This window comes from Leptopilina boulardi, unplaced genomic scaffold (assembly GCF_019393585.1).
Source record: "Leptopilina boulardi isolate dan_hultmark-lab unplaced genomic scaffold, ZJU_Lbou_2.1 LbouV2_305, whole genome shotgun sequence".
Taxonomy (NCBI): Eukaryota; Metazoa; Arthropoda; class Insecta; order Hymenoptera; family Figitidae; genus Leptopilina; species Leptopilina boulardi.
In genome coordinates, this window is record NW_026137869.1 from 1,219,444 (window position 1) to 1,224,118 (window position 4,675).

Below are 4,675 nucleotides of genomic sequence, written 5' to 3' on the forward strand. Positions count from 1 at the left end.
CCGGGACAGCGCGTACGCAGTCCCGACTACCAAAAATTATACGTCCGAGATATCCACATTAGGGATATTCGCAAGGGTCAGCTCGACCTTTAGTGCAATGGAAGAGCCTCGCCCTGGAGGAACCGCCTTGATGATCACGGTAACCTCTACGCCAGGTAAGTATGCTTTCACTTGTTTTGACTCGGCTTTTATACCCTCTCCCTCTCATCTCGACTGTGAGAGTCACTGATAACTCTACCCCCTTTCGGTCAGCCTAACAACTAACAGCATTATTGGCGCTACATTTTGAAATTTTTTTTCGCTCTCCCAAAAAAAATTCCTTTTTTCGAAAAAAAAACATAGTTTAGTTAAATGAATGAAATATTAATAAATTTTGTAAATAAAAAAAGTCTAATATACACTGAAAAAAAAAATTGATTGAAATAATAATCGATTAGTTCACCCAGAGAAATAATTTATTTCAACCAAATATATAATATATTTGTGTTAAATAAATGTATATTTGTCTCACAGCCTACTAGCTCATTTATTTGGCGTAAATAAATTTTTTTATTTAAAATAAATAATATTTTATTTAAAATAAATAAAAATTTATTTAAAACAAATAAAAATTTATTTGAATCAATTAAATATTTATTAGGCTGTGAGGCAAATATACCATTTTTCTGAGTGTTTATTATCAAATAAATATTTATTTTTGTATCAAATAATTATTATTTGAGTCAATTAAATTTTATTTGTTTCAAATACAAAAATTATTGATTTAAATACAATTTATTTAATTTAAATAAAAATTGATTCAAATATATTAATTTGTTTGTATTAAATAATTATTGAGTTAATTAAATAGTATTTGGTTCAAATAAATATTTACTTGAGTCAAGTAACCTAGTATATGCTTCAAATAAAAATTTTTTCTGTCTTTATAAGAATCATAAAATAAATTTTGGAAATTTGCAATAATCTACACGAAAATGAAGACACTTGATATCGACTTTAGAATAAAAATTTTAAAATAAAAGAATTCTTTCAGAAAAAAAAAAAATTAATAAATATTCACATGTTAATGACAAAAATTTTTGTTTGCCTTGCATTTAAATTGTCATTCATATTGGCCGCATATCATGGAAGAGATACACCTCTTTCGTTCGCGAGCGCGAAATTCCTGGCTCCTTCTCTACACGGGATATCGCTTAATTTATCTAGATCGTATTAGATCCCACGCCTATATTCATTTCATTGTAACTTAATCCAGCGGTTTGGCGAAAGAGAGAGAGAGAGAGAGAGAAAAAAAAATTCATATATATTGTCGAGAAGGATTTATTCCTAATTTAGATCGGTAAAGATCATCTCTTTTTCTTCCATGGCAACAGAATAATTATTCTCGCATATAACTATTATAATACTGACCTGACTTGACAGCGCAGGGATATAGATTTAAACGTTTAGGCCTCAAATAATTATGATAGAAATAGTATTTTATTATAAACGTTTAGAAAATAAAGAACAAAATTAGATTTTTTTTTTCAAACACTTATGGGGCATTCCACGTGGAATTTTCATTCAAATTTTCTTTTTTGATTCTAATATTTTTTTCCAAATTTTTATGAAAAATAAGAAAATACGTATTTTTTTATTTTTCCATTTAATAAAAATGATGAAAGTTGGGTATTTTTTTTTAAATTCCATCATCGGTAGCCGAATACTTTTGAAATGCATTTTTCTCTCTTCTACTGATAAAAAAAAAATATATATTATATACAAAATTCGTTCCGATTTTCTTGTATTTTATAAATTAATACAATTTTCCAATAGTAAAAAAGAGAAAAACAAATTTCAAAAATAATTCGGCTATTGACGAAAAGTTAAATTTAAAAAATTCATAACTTCCATAATTTTTATCAAATAAAAAAAATAAAAAAACACATTTTCTTATTTTTCTTAAATATTTTGAAAAAAAAAATGTTAAATGAAAATTTCACATGGAATGCCCCTTATATATATGACAGTTGTTGTAAATTGTTATAATATAAAATCAGCATCACCATCGTGTGTGGTCTGCAAAAAAAGCAAAAAAAAAAAAAAAAAAAAAAACTTGGGACTTTGACTCTGTTTCGGGATTAGGGGAACCGCTTTTTGTAAAATCCATATTGCATTTCACTCTCAGGGAATATAATTATACTGAAACGTAATACGAAATTAGCTATGGATACGTGACCCTTTCCCATATGTGACGTGTGGCTCATTCGAAACGATTATCTTTCTCTCGCCACCGGAGATTCGATTCAATTTTTACATAAATTTTTCATTTTCAAAAAAATTTTTATTTGAAAAAAAATCAATGGTATTTTTTTTGTATTATTTTTCAAATATAAAAAATAAAAAGTATGAAAAAGAAAAAAAAATGAAAAGTATGAAAAAGAAAAAAAAACGTAAAGTTGAGTGGCGCCTCCCATATAGTACTTAACCGCGAGATCCCTTGTACCGCGCCGCAGCTTCTTGGCCGCCCAATTATTTCGCTTGTTCTCATCCACCCACACATACACACGTGATCTGTGAATCTTTTGCGAGTTAAAGAAGAAAAAGAGGGTAAAAGTTCCACCTCCATAGCGCGCACTTTTCTCTCACTCTCTCGTTCGATCTGACGATAAACAAGATCTCACGATTGGGAATCCCAATGAAACAAGAGGCGAGAAAAAAAATATTCTTGCTTTTTGTCAATTTTTTTATTTTTATTATTATTATTATTATCTTTGACTGTTTTTCTTATAATACCTAAGGCGGTTTTAGTTTCAATCCCATCCCATGCAGAAATTTTGCCAGGGCCCAGATCGGGGCCGAATCAGGCTGCCCTATTAGGGAATGAAACGCCACGCCTGATGTGGCTCTAATTAGGAAAACCACATTTTCTGGTCGCCCTGATTTGGCACTGATTAGGTGTGGCGTTTCATAGTAGGGCCCTGCTAGGGTAATTTCTACACGGGATGAAGAAATTCGCCAACCTGGCCCTGACCTGGGTGAAACAGGGAACCCGACCAAAGCCAAATCAGGCCCTGGTCGGGCCTGGTCGGGCCCTGATCGGATTCCCTCCCGTGTAGAAATTGCCCTACCAGGGCCCTAGTAGGGAATGAAACGCTGATCAGGTGGATTTCCTAATCAGGGCCACATTAGGCGCGGCGTTTCATTCCCAAATAGGGCAGCCTGATCAGGCCCCAATCTGGGCCCTGGCAAAATTTCTGCACTGCCTCACGTGTAGAAATTTATTTGGCCCAAAAATGGCTTGAAACGCCTCTCACCCAATATAGGCCAGAACCTGGGAAGCGTCAAAAATGTGGCTTCATTTTGTGGCTCAAATCGGGTAAGGCGTTTCATGCCAATTTTATGAACGCCCGATTTGGCCCAGGTTTGGAACATGAGAAAATTTCTACACGGAAAAAAAGAAAAAGTAATTTTTACTACTTTCATAGTAAAATGGGATCTGTCCGAAGTTTCTGCGCATCTATGGCAACTTTTACTCCAAAAATAGTAAAATTTGCTCCAGAAATAGTAAAATTTACTCCAGAAATAGTAAAAATTATTACAAAAATAGTAAATTTTACTATTTTTTGAGTAAAAGTTGCCAGAGATGCGCAGAAACTTCGGACAGTTCCAATTTTACTATGAAAGTAGTAAAAATTACTTTTTCTTTTTTTCCGTGTACCCGAGCTGTTTCATGTGATTTTAGAGCTTCCCGACGTGAGCCTTGCTAGGGCCCTTTCAAAAATTCTTCACGGGATATAATAATATATTTTTTTATTTTTTGCTTCCTTTCGTTCGCTTTCATCATTATTTATTACGCGTGAATGTATTTAAATGTCGTTCGTTATACGATCCCGTCCATATATGTAAGTTACGCGTATAATGATCGCGTATTCGAGCTCTCTTTTCTCTCTCTGAAATGCTTCTCAATTAATCGACTAATTAGGGCATTTTTTTGATATATTTTCTTTTTTTTTTTTTATTTCTTTTTTTCAATTCTTTGCGCATTTTATACGAATAAAATATGATGTTCAAATGATAGTGAATTCAACTCTTCCCACGTAAAAAAAATGTTTTTTTTTATCAAGATAATTTCTTTATATATATATATATATATATATATAGATGACCAATGTGGAGATTGTACATTTTTCATTTATCAGAAACATTTTTTCACCTTGTTGAATTTCGTCTTGTGGAGGGTGCAATTTATTGTGACAGAAATTTTTGCCTAATATTTTTTTTTTTATTTATTTTTTGTAATTTGTATTTTTTCAAATAATCTTTTATTTATTATTTGTAGTATAAACGAACTTGCAAAAGAAAAAAATAGAAGAAAAAAAACAGATATTCGCAAAGATAGAAAAAGGGATGTGTAACACAATCTGTGCAAATTCTTCAAAATCAAAGTTGAAATCTCCCACGTATCTATGTTCTGAGATTCTTCTGAGAATTTTGAATAAGATAAAACGAGATTGTTTCTCTACTGGTGTTTCTGTCACACGCGCAGTCATAACATTATTCTGAAAATTAGGGATTGTTTCAAAACATAATTTTCATTCTTGACACACATTCTTCTAGTCTCTCTAAGAGGTCAATTTTTACCAACGAGAAAAAAATTCCAATTTTGTTGTTTATTTAAAAAAAAATTTATTCT

At 31.4% G+C, this 4,675-nt stretch overlaps 1 non-coding gene across 1 annotated transcript; it reads right to left on the reverse strand.

The window, feature by feature from the left end:
- On the reverse strand, positions 1 to 163 carry LOC127283111 (U1 spliceosomal RNA). The gene has a single exon (XR_007843304.1). It is a non-coding gene; the product is annotated as a U1 spliceosomal RNA (small nuclear RNA).
- Between the last annotated feature and the right edge of the window lie 4,512 nt (positions 164 to 4,675).